The 12,722-nt window shown below is 40.1% G+C and overlaps 1 protein-coding gene across 6 annotated transcripts in view; it reads right to left on the reverse strand.

Moving 5' to 3' along the window:
- setx (senataxin) overlaps positions 1-12,722 on the reverse strand; it is a 124,627-nt gene that overhangs the window by 77,248 nt on the left and 34,657 nt on the right. The gene's annotated exons all lie outside the window — the stretch shown is intronic.

Below are 12,722 nucleotides of genomic sequence, written 5' to 3' on the forward strand. Positions count from 1 at the left end.
AGATACTAGAAAGATAGTATGAAATCTTCGGGAAAAAACTGTGAGGTTCTTAGCAGGCATTCAAAGTTCATTTATTATCAAAGTATACAACTTCAAAATTTTTCTTCTCTGGGTAGCCATGAAATCTGGAAAGAAAGGCAGCACAATCAGCAATCTCTCCCTGCACAAAAAAAAACAAATAAAATGGAACAGGCATATCAACCCCCAAATCTCCCTTCCCCATACAAAAGCAAGAAAGGTTGGGTGAAAAACACAGAATATAAAAAACAACAATTCTGGGGGAAATGCCTAAGTCCAAGTCCACATCCAAAATGCAGAGAACCTGGTTAACATTCTCCAGGCCTGGTGGCAGGCTCTCCCCTCTCCAGTAGCATGGCAGAGCAATCGTCAGTGATTAAACCGGCACTCACCCTCCGCACTCATCTTGATGCTTAATCTCCTTGGTCACTTTAACTGGCACACCATGGATGCTTTAATGATCGAAATTGAGTCAAACATCAGCTTGCTCCCCATCCTGCAGCCTGCCTGCCACAAGGTTTGTGTTCGCTGCCTGTCTCCTGGACTCTTCTTGGAGACTGCAGAGTACTGAAGCACCCAAACGATCTCCAAACTTCCACATTCGCCTTCATGTTTCAATCTCTGTCATTGCTTTAATCAGCGAACAATGGAAGCCTTAACTGGCAAAATGGAATTGAACATCAGCTCATGCACCATCCCGCAGCCTGCCTGAGCTCACCACCTCTGTCTCCTGGAAGCCTCTCAGACTGCAGAATACTGGAATATCCAAACGATCTCCAAACAGCAAATCACAGGCACTGATAGTTCCAGAATCACATCCAAGATGAAAAACAAATGTAAAAGACAAGGTGAAATATATGGTTTCATGATCTATCCAGAAGATGTCGACCGAAGGGTCGACATTAGCTTGAGGTGAATGTCATTAAATTCAAATGGAATCTGATTTAAGTGGTGTCTCTGAGGAGCAGCATTGTAAGTGAAAATACGATGATACTAACAATGGATCTTAGTGATTATCCATAAGCAATGGAGTGGAAACAGAAATTACTTATTTAGCGATACAGCATGGAGTAGGGCCTTTCAGCCTTTCGAGTCACTCCACCCCAACGAACCCATTATGGAACAACTTACAATGACCAACTAACCTACTTGGCACATTTTTGAACTGTGGGAGGAAACTGGAGCACCCAGGGAAAACCCACATATTCCATGGGGAGGACGTACAGACACCCCTTACAGGATGTCGCTGGAATTGAACTCTGAACTCTGGGATGTCTGAGTTGTAATAGCATCACACTAGCCACTATGCTACTGTGGTGTCCATGGTACTTGAAAGTAATTTACTGGTTACTATTAAACACAATTAAGAATGTAACTGGGCAAGCACAATCTCATCCAATTTTCCAATAGTGGAGTCATAAAATGAGGATGAGGTACTTAACCAAAGTGACAAGTCTAGAACAAGGAGGAAGAGAGTTTACTTAAGTCAGTCAGATCATATACCATCTGCAATCTCATTTGGAGCAGTTTGCACCTTTGTTATTGGAAGTAAGTTTCTTTTCTTTCTTTTTACAATATTTTTATTCAGAAGAAAAAACAAGATTTACAGAGTGCAACACAGATATATCTCAACGTAAATTGTGTACATTCATATATTGTAATAAAATTGAACAAAATGTTATAGCATATCGCATAAAAGTATAGCACTGTAATCAAAAATTTAAAGATAGGTCATACATCATAAAATAAATTTTTTATATAAAAAAAGTCAACCCCCTACCAACTACCAAAGAAAAAAGCTGATGGATGATAATGGATAATTAGAAAAAAAACATATTCGCTTAAGAAGAGAAGATAAAAATATACATAAAAGTCTGTGCGCTGTTAAAGTTTATAAATTGGAAAAGTAATTTAGGAAAGGTCCCCAGATATCATAAAAAGATTGTTTCGAATTTAAGACTGAGCAGCAGATCTTTTCTAAATTTAAATAAGACATAAAATCACGTAGCCATTGAAGATGTGTAGGAGGGGTAGACTCCTTCCATTTAAGCAAGATTGCTCTCCTTGCTAAAAGAGAGGTAAAAACTAAAACCTCTAGGTTAGGAATATTTAAAGTTATATCTTCATTTGCAATAATACCAAACAAGGCAGTAAGGGGATTTGGGTTAAATTGGACCCTAAAAAGTTGTGAGAAGGTATAGAATACTTGTAGTGTTCTCGCTCAGCGTGTAAGATAACGCGAAACTAAACACCGAGATAAACCTTTGTCAATAACGACAGGATCACAGTAAGATTAACTGTTTACTGTTCACTCTTCCACATTGACGTATGGTGAAAACTGTTGGTAAAACAATCCAAGATTTGTACAGCATTTGTTTCCTTCTTATTACATTTACATCATAAATACTTGCAAGGTAAAACTACAACAACTACATTACATCAAAGTGCAGCATACAGTCAGAATCTACCTACACCATTGACTGCTTTAAATACACTTCAACGCAAACTATCCGCAACTCTTTAACTAACGAAAACATAAACATTATCGACCGTCGTTACTTTTAACAGGATCGGCGTTAACATTTTAATTCAACATATCGATTATCTCATAACTGACAGTGTTGCTTTCACAATGTTCCTGGTGCGTAGAGAGAAAACGTTGCTGCTTGCTCGCACTCGCACATGTCTCGACCCCCACCTTCCCATTTCTCCAAACCGGTATTTTCCCACAGGACGCGGCGAAACCGGATGTGACGTCATCACATGCCGCGATATATCACAGACAACTTTAAACAATCCTAACTTTAACTAGAATGCTAACAAACGAATTACTAAGCGAAAATATTATAAACTAAATAACTGCCATAAAGGCAACACAATACTTCCTGCCAAAACTTTTTAATTTTAGGGCAAAACCAAAACAAATGAATTAAAGAGGCATCAGCAGAGTTGCATTTATTACAAAGTGAAGAAACGTTCGGATAAAAACTAGACAGCTTCTGTTTAGAAATGTAAGCTCTATGAACCACTTTAAATTGTAGAAAAGAATGACGAGCACAGAAAGATGATTTATTAACCCATTTAAGAATTTTATTCCATCTTTCATCAGAAATCTGACAATTTAGGTCATCCTCCCAAGCTTTTTTTATTTTATCTAAAAAGTCTTGTCTAGAATCAATCAACAAGTTATAGATACCGGTAATAGAACCATTAACAAAAGGTTTTAAATTTAAAAGATCGTCCAGTAATTTTTTTTATCAGGACCTATAGGAAAAGTAGTTAATTGGAAACGTAAGAAATCTCTAATTTGAAGGTATCTGTAAAAATGTGTTTTTGGGAGTGCAAATTTAGTTGACAATAGGTCAAATGAAGCAAGAGATCCTGAGATAAACAGGTCCCAAAAACACTTAATACCTAGTTCATCCCAATCCTTAAAGACTTTGTCAGTCATGGAAGGGATAAAAAAAATAATTAAGGAGAATGGGAGATGATAATGAAAAATTAGCTAAACCAAAAAAATTTCTAAATTGAGACCAGATCCTTAAAATTTGTTTAACAATTATGTTATCTGTTGCTTTATTTGCTGAAAAAGAGCATGATCCAAGAAGAGAGACAATAGAGGAATTTTTTACAGAATTAAGTTCTAAGGAGACCCATAATGGGCAAACTTTACAATAAATATAATAGGACCAAAAAGTAATATTCCTTATATTGGCAGCCCAATAGCAAAACCTAAAATTGGGTAGGGCTAATCCACCCATCTCTTTATTTCTTTGCAGGTAAACTTTACTTAAACGAACTTGTTTATTATTCCAAATATAAGATGTTAAAATTGAATCTAAAGAATTAAAATAGGTCTTAGGAATAAAAATAGGTAAAGCCTGAAAAAGACATAAAAATTTAGGAAGAATCTTCATTTTAATCGAATTAATTCTGCCAGTTAGGGATAAAGAAAGAGGAGACCATTTAGAAAGCGTCTTTTTTACATACTTCAATGAGGGGTTTAAGTTTTCTTTAAATAAATTCTTGAAGTTTTTATTAATTGTTACACCTAGATATGTAAATTGACTTGTAACAACTTGGAACGGAAATTTGGCATTTGATGACATTCGGTCATTTAAAGGAAACAGCTCACTTTTATGTAAGCTCAAGCTTATAATCCTGAAAAAAAAACACTAAACTGGGAAATTAAATAAAGAACCGAAAGTAAAGAAGTTTCAGTGTTAGAGATAAAAAGTAAAATATCATCAGCATATAACGAAATTTTATGAGTCATACCTTACCTTAGTATACCAGAAATGTCCTTAGATTCTCGAAATGCTATTGCTAAGGGTTCTATAGCTAAAGCAAAAAGTAAAGGACTAAGAGGGCAACCTTCTCTAATTCCCCACTGTAATTTAAAGGGCTTAGAAATTTGAGAGTTAGGAATAACCTGAGCGGTAGGAGACAAGTAAATTAATTTAACCCAACGAATAAAATTAGGCCCAAAATTAAACTTTTCTAAGGTCTTGAAAAGATAATTCCACTCAATCCTATCAAAGGCTTTTTCTGCATCTAAGGATAATACTCTGATATTTTTTTGGATGGTGAATATATCACATTCAATAACCAACATATATTAAAATGTGAGTAATGATTTTTAATAAATCCTGTCTGGTCATGTGATATAATAGATGGTAAAATATTTTCAAGTCTTTGAACTAAGATTTTGGATAAAATTTCTGCATCAACATTTAATAAAGACATCGATCTGTATGAAAAACATACAGCTGGATTTTTTTTTAAGAATAAAAGAAATAAAAGCTTCATAAAAAGATTGAGGGTGTTTACCTGATTTACCTGAGTTAGTCTTTACAATGACTCCTGAGGTGGTGATGTGCCTCTCCTGTGAGATGTGGCAGTCTTGGGGGAACTCCCCTCTCCCGCAGAGTCACATCAGCCAGAAGTGCTTGCGGCTGGGCCATCTGGAATACCATGTGAGGAATCTGGAGCAGCAGCTGGATGACCTTCGACTCATAAGGGAGAATGAGGCAGTCATAGATGAGAGCTACAGGGAGGTAGTCACACCTAGGCTGCCGGAAGCAGGTCGGTGGGTGACAGTCCGAGGGGGGAAAGCAAAGGAGAGTAGACAGGTAGTGCAGAGCACTCCTGTAGCCATTCCCATGAATAATAAGTTTACCGTCCTGGATGTTGTTGGTGAAGATGGCTGACCAGGTGTGAGCCACGTTGGCAGTGCCTCTGGCACTGAGTCTGACCCTGTGGTGCAGAAGGATGGGATGGAGAAGAGGAGAGCTGTTGTCATTGGAGACTCTATAGTCAGGGGAGCAGACAGGAGATTTTGTGGACGTGAGAAGGAAACTTGCATGGTTTGTTACCTCCCGGGTGCCAGGGTCCGGGATGTCTCTGACCGGGTACATGACATCCTGGTACAAGAGGGAAAGCAACCATAAGTCGTGATACATGTTGGGACCAACAACATAGGCAAGAAGAGGGATGAGGTCCTGAAGTGTGAGTTTTGGGAACTAGGCAGAAGGCTGAAAAACAGGACCTCAAGGGTGGTTCTCAGGATGGCTGCCAGTACTACGTGACAGTGATGCTAAGAATTGGAGGAGATGGCAGTTGAATGCCTGGCTGAGGAGTTGGTGCAGGGGACAGGGTTTTAGATTTCTGGACCATTGGGATCTCTTCTGGGGAAGGTGGGACCTGTACAGATTGGATGGTTTGCACCTAAACTCGAGGGGGAGCAATATCCTTGCTGGTAGGTTTGCTAGCATGGTTCGGGAGGGTTTAAACTAATTTGTAAGGGGGATGGGACCCGGAGCGATAGAGCAGTAAAAGAAGTTCATGGAGTAAAGCCAGATCTAACATATAGAGAGGCTTTGAGAAAAGAGCAGCAGAATAAAAGTTATAAAGGTAGTAAGGTAGAAGGGCTAAAGTGTGTGTACTTCAATGCAAGAAGCATCAGGAACAAAGGTGATGAACTGACATCTTGGATACATACATGGAATTATGATGTAGTGGCCATTACAGAGACTCGGCTGGCACCAGGGCAGGAATGGATTCTCAATATTCTTGGATTTCAGTGCTTTAAAAGGGATAGAGAAGGGGGAAAAGGGGAGGAGGGGTGTCATTACTGGTCAGAGATACTATTACAGCTGCAGAAAGGGTGGGTAATGTAGCAGGATCCTCTTTTGAGTCAGTAAGGGTGGAAGTCAGGAACAGGAAGGGAGCAGTTACTCTACTGGGGGTATTCTATAGGCCCCCTGGTAGCAGCAGAGATACCGAGGAGCAGATTGGGAGGCAGATTTTGGAAAGGTGCAAAAATAACAGGGTTGTTATCATGGGTGACTTCAACTTCCCTAATATTGATTGGCACTTGATTAGTTCCAAGGGTTTAGATGGGGCAGAGTTTGTTAAGTGTGTCCAGGATGGATTCCTATCACAGTATGTTGACAGACCGACTAGGGGGAATGCCATACTAGATCTAGTATTAGGTAACGAACCGGGTCAGGTCACAGATCTGTCAGTGGGTGAGCATCTGGGGGACAGTGATCATCGCTCCCTGACCTTTAGCATTATCATGGAAAAGGACAGAATCAGAGAGGACAGGAAAAATTTTTAATTGGGGAAGGGCAAATTATGAGGCTACAACTTGCGGGTGTGAATTGGGATGATGTTTTTGCAGGGAAATGTACTATGGACATGTGGTCGATGTTTGAGGATCTTTTGCAGGATGTTAGGGATAAATTTGTCCCGGTGAGGAAGATAAAGAACGGTAGAGTGAAGGAACCATGGGTGACAAGCGAGGTAGAAAATCTAGTCAGATGGAAGAAGGCAGCATACATGAGGTTTAGGAAGCAAGGATCAGATGGGTCTATTGAGGAATATAGGGTAGCAAGAAGGGAGCTTAAGAAGGGGCTGAGAAGAGCAAGAAGGGGGCATGAGAAGGCCTTGGCGAGTAGGGTAAAGGAAAACCCCAAGGCATTCTTCAATTATATGAAGAACAAAAGGATGACAGGTGTGAAGGTAGGACTGATTAGAGATAAAAGTGGGAAGATATGCCTGGAGGCTGTGGAAGTGAGCGAAGTCCTCAATGAATACTTCTCTTCTGTATTCACCACTGAGAGGGAACTTGATGACGGTGAGGACAATATGAGTGAGGTAGATTTTCTGGAGCATGTTGATATTAAGGGAGAGAAGGTGTTGGAGTTGTTAAAATACATTAGGAGGGGTAAGTCGCCGGGGCCTGACGGAATATTCCCCAGGCTGCTCCACGAGGCAAGGGAAGAGATTGAACCTCTGGCTAGGATCTTTATGTCCTTGTTGTCCACCGGAATGATACCGGAGGATTGGAAGGAGGCAAATGTTGTCCCCTTATTCAAAAAAGGTAGTAGGGATAGTCCAAGTAATTATAGACCAGTGAGCCTTACGCCTCTGGTGGGAAAGCTGCTGGAAAAGATTCTTAGAGATAGGATCTATGAGCATTTAGAGAATCATGGTCTGATTAGTAACAGTCAGCATGACTTTGTGAAGGGCAGATCGTGTCTAACAAGCCTGTGTTCTTTGAGGAGGTGACCAGGCATATAGATGAGGGTAGAGCAGTGGATGTGATGTACATGGATTTTAGTAAGGTATTTGACATGGTAGGCTTATTCAGAAAGTCAGAAGGCATGGGATCCAGGGAAGTTTGGCTAGGTGGATTCAGAATTGGCTTGCCTGCAGAAGGCAGAGGGTCGTGGTGGAGGGACTACCTTTAGATTGGAGGGTTGTGACTAGTGCTGTCCCACAAGGATCTGTTCTGGGATCTCTACTTTTTGTGATTTTTATTAACGACCTGGATGTGGGGGTAGAAGGGTGGGTTGGCAAGTTTGCAGATGACACAAAGGTTGGTGGTGTTGCATATAGTTTAGAGGATTGTCAAAGATTGCAGAGAGACATTGATAGGAGCAGAAGTGGGCTGAGAAGTGGCAGATGGAGTTCAACCTGGAGAAATGTGAGGTGGTACACTTTGGAAGGACAAACTCCAAGGCAGAGTACAAAGTAAATGACAGGATACTTGGTAATGTGGAGGAGCAGAGGGATCTGGGGGTACATGTCTACAGATCCCTGAAAGTTGCCTCACAGGTAGATAGGGTAGTTAAGAAAGCTTATGGGGTATTAGCTTTCGTAAGTTGAGGGACAGAGTTTAAGAAACGCAACGTAATGATGCAGCTCTATAATTAGGTCACACTTGGAATACTGTGTCCAGTTCTGGTCGCCTCAGTATAGGAAGGATGTGGAAGCATTGGAAAGGGTACAGAGATTTACCAGGATGCTGCCTGATTTAGAGGGTATGGATTATGATTAGAGATTAAGGGAGCTAGGGCTTTACTCTATGGAGAGAAGGAGGATGAAAGGAGACATGATAGAGGTGTACAAGATATTAAGAGGAATAGATAAGAGTGGACAGCCAGCGCCTCTTCCCCAGGGCACCACTGCTCAGTACAAGAGGATATGGCTTTAAGGTAAGGGGAGGGAAGTTCAAGGGGGATATTAAAAGAAGGTTTTTCACTTAGAGAGTGGTTGGTGCGTGGAATGCACTGCCTGAATCAGTGGTGGAGGCAGATACACTGGTGAAGTTAAGAGACTACTAGACAGGTATTAAAAGTATAAAAGTATTTGGAGTATAAAAGTTGCATTGTTTGCTGTGTAACCAAAACTATGTAGTCAGCTCTGAACATGCTATTTGCTATGCAAGTATCCAATTGAATGTAGAAGACAAAGGTGTGTTAATGAGAGGTAGCTAAGAGATGTAGATTAGAACATGATTTTGGTGTGTTAATAAGAGGTAGCTAAGAGATGTAGATTAGAATATGATTAAATCAATAGGTAGAAACAATAGTGGTGGATGTACTTGTGATACGCAACTATAGACCGATTGGATATGCTAATACAACTAAACCAGGAGATTGCTATAAAAAATGCTATGTACAAGGATCGGTGGGCAATCAGCGACTAGCTCAATGACTGTCTCAGCTTTGATTTGCAAATTAAAGTTTAACCCTTCTTGAAGAATCTTCTGCGTCTCCTGGTCGTTTGTGGGGCACGAGAAACCACGACAGTATATGGAGGAATTTAAGGTGGGGGTTATATGGAAGGCAGGATTTGAGGGTCGGCACAACATTGTAGGCTGAAGGGCCTGTAATGTGCTGTACTATTCTATGTTCTATATTAAAGGACTCTGATAAAACAGAGTTTAAATAAGGTGCACGTAACGTAGTGAAAGTTTTATAAAACTCCCCAGGGAAACCATCAGGTCCTGGGGTCTTACCAGAATGTAAAGCACGTATAGCCTCAACCACTTCTTCATTGGAAATAGGCTGATCTAACTGTATTAGGCTATCTGCAGACAATGTAGGAATGTTGATATTACTGAAAAAAGCATTCATATAGGTATCATCTGAAGAAGAGTCAGACTGATACAACTTAAGGTAAAAGTCTTTAAATACGTTGTTAATTTCAGAACGGTCGGATATCTTAGTACCATTATCTTTAAAAATTTCTGTGATTTGACGATTAACTGTGAAAGATTTTAAGCGATTGGCTAATAAACTATCTGTTCTATCCCCATGAATGCAAAATTGAGTTTTATCTCTCAAGAGCTGTCGTTCAATTGGGTAAGTCCGCAGAAGATTATACTTGGATTGGATTTCAATCCGCTTATTATATATACTTGGATCTAGAGATAGGGCATACTTTCAATCAAGATCTTTTAACATCGCTGCTACATCAGACCTTTCTTTGTGAGCTTTTTTCTTTATATAGGTAGAGTAAGAGATAATTTCTCCATGAATATATGCTTTAAAAGTATCCCAGACTATAATACCAGCAGTATCTCCTTTAAAATTTTCTTTAAAGAAAAAAGTAAAATGGTTTTCCAAAATCTTTAGAAAATTTTTATCAGACAACAATGCTAAGCTAAAACGCCAACTTCTATTTGGTACAGAGTAAACAGGTGATCTTAAAGCCAGAAGCACAGGTGCATGATCAGACAAAGCAATCTCCTTTATAATCACAGGATCATACCAGTGGAAGCAAGTTTCTATTGTTACGAATGTGGAGCAACTCTGAGGGGCCAAGGGTGCAAAGTCGCCCCTCCTTTTTGAGAACCACAAGATTGCTAGTATTTCGGGTATGAGACCCAGGAGATGAGAGAGATACACAGCATGTCAGGAAATGAGAGAGAGCGAGAGCGAGAGAGAGAGAGAGAGAGAGACAGAATACACAACAAGGTAGAATGTCTCCTGACATAAGCGGAACGGAACCGCTGATTACTGCTATTGTCTCTTGGAGAAGGAATTGGGTATTGAGTACTGTACTATTCATTGAAACCTCTCAGGGGACAACCAGAGTGGTCTGGTTGAGGAATTGCATCATCCCAACCTGATTGACATGAGACCCTGTGATAAAAGGAGGGTCTGGGGAAACACCCCTCAGACACACCAGGAGAAATGTATGAGACCGGTGGGGGGCTTGTGTGTGTGTCCATCCTTGCCTGGGTGGCGAGTCCTCCACGGAACGGTCTAGCTAAAGGACGGATACGGATCAAGATCGTACCAAGGAAAGTCGGCAAGTTATTCTTCTATTTCTCTCTCTCTCTCTCCAACAATTGCAACACAGCGACAAACAAATGACGGCAGCCTGTGTGAACTGAAACAAACTTTATATTTCCATCGGACAATTCATTATCCCCTAGACAACGATAGAGCTAATTTCTTATTGATTATTATTACACCTGCACTTTTAGGTTTAGTATTGATGACGTATATTATCTGTATATTTGCATTGATATTATTTTTGTGTATTTTTACTAATAAATACCATTAAAAATAGTATCATCAGACTCCAACAGACGCCTCTATCTTTGCTGGTAAGTAACCCAGTTACGGGGTTCGTTACACTATCTATAAAAAAGTAGTCAATCCAAGAGTACATATGATGAACCTGAGAGAAATATGAATATTCCTTTCCTTGGGGGTGCAAAAAAACACCACATGTTGAGAATACCACATTGAAATAGAAAAGATTTAAAGAGTAGGACTGATTTATTAGTGACAGGGGTTTTACTTGAAGAGTGGTCTGTTACGAAACCCCGTAACTGGGTCACTTACCAGCAAAGATGAAGTCTGATGGTACTATTTTTAAAAGTATTTATTGATAAAGGTGCACAAAAAATAAGAGTAATGCAAACATACAGATAATATACGCCGTCAATACTAAATCTAAAGCGCGGGTATAATAATAACCAATAAGAAATAGCTCTATCGTTGACTAGGGGATAATGTATTGTCTGATGGAAATATAACAGTTACTGTTAGTTCGTTCACGCTGCAGCGTTTTGGGTTTAAGAGAGCGGCTGTTTAAAACTTGCCCAGGTCTTTTAGGATGCCAATCCGTTGAGTCAGGGGAGTGGGTTTCCCCGTTGTTAGCTAAAAGCCGTTTTCCGTGGTTCCAGCCACGAATTCCAGCAACGGAACTGAACGCACATGGCCTCCTTCAGATGACTTCCTGCTGTTACGTGGTCGCTTAACGTTTCTTCTGGTGCGTCTGAGGGGCTGTTCCTACAGACCTTCTTTTATCCTGACTCGCAGGGTCGTAGATGTCAATCAGGTTGGGGGTGATGCAATCTCTCCCTCAACCAGCCCACTTTGCCTGAGGGCGTTCACGTAGTCTCCAATCCACACTTCACCTTCCAGAGACAATGGCCATGTCCCGTAGCTTTACATCGCCGGGGAAACGAGACATTCTGCACGTCCCTCTCTCATTTCCTGGGCCCCTTGAACCAACCCAACAGTGATCTTGCAATTCTCACAAAGGAGGGGGCTACCCCGCACCCTTCGGCCCCTCAGAGCAGTGGTACATTCATAACAGGTCTAATATAGGGTCAAACCAAAAATTAAAATCTCCACCCATCACTAAGGAATACTGATTCAAATCAGGCAGAAAAGAGAAAAGATGTTCAAAGAACAAGGAGTCATCTGTAGTTGGAGCATAAACATTCACAAATACCATTAGTTTATTTTCAAGACTACCCGAAACAATAACAAAGCGGCCATTTGTATCAGAAATTTCATTATGTTGAATAAAGGATACATTCTGATTAAACAGGATAGAGACGCCTCTCGATCTAGATGGAGAGGGTGAGTGAAAATGTATACCCTTCCATCCTTTGAAAGAACGTGAAATATCTTTACGAATATCGGTTTCTTGAAGAAAGATTATACGAGTTTTAAGTCTCCAGATACATGAGAAAATCTTATTTCGTTTAACAGGGTTATTATTTAGACATTTCACATTAAAACTGAGTATATTAATAAAAGAATCAATCAAGTATCCTTAGTAATGTATAAAAGGTCATCACAGACACGTAGATAGCGAGTAACTAAAACAGTAAAAACATCCAATCAGCTTTCTGGAAGAACCCATTTCCCCCCACCCTCCCCCCAAAGAGAGAAATCAGCCAAGGGAGGCTGAAGACTAATTCTAACGTACCCAACCCAAAACTCTGGTGGCTCCAGAAAATATATATGTATAGCTGTGCTGAACAAACGATTGTAAATATATATATACAAAAACAAAATATCAAAGTAAATAAGTTCGTCATTTACGAAAAAAACACCATGGGAAAATATAAGTATTAGTCTTGGTAAAAAGGAAAGACAATA

This window comes from Hypanus sabinus, chromosome 18 (assembly GCF_030144855.1).
Source record: "Hypanus sabinus isolate sHypSab1 chromosome 18, sHypSab1.hap1, whole genome shotgun sequence".
In the NCBI taxonomy this organism is placed as follows: domain Eukaryota; kingdom Metazoa; phylum Chordata; class Chondrichthyes; order Myliobatiformes; family Dasyatidae; genus Hypanus; species Hypanus sabinus.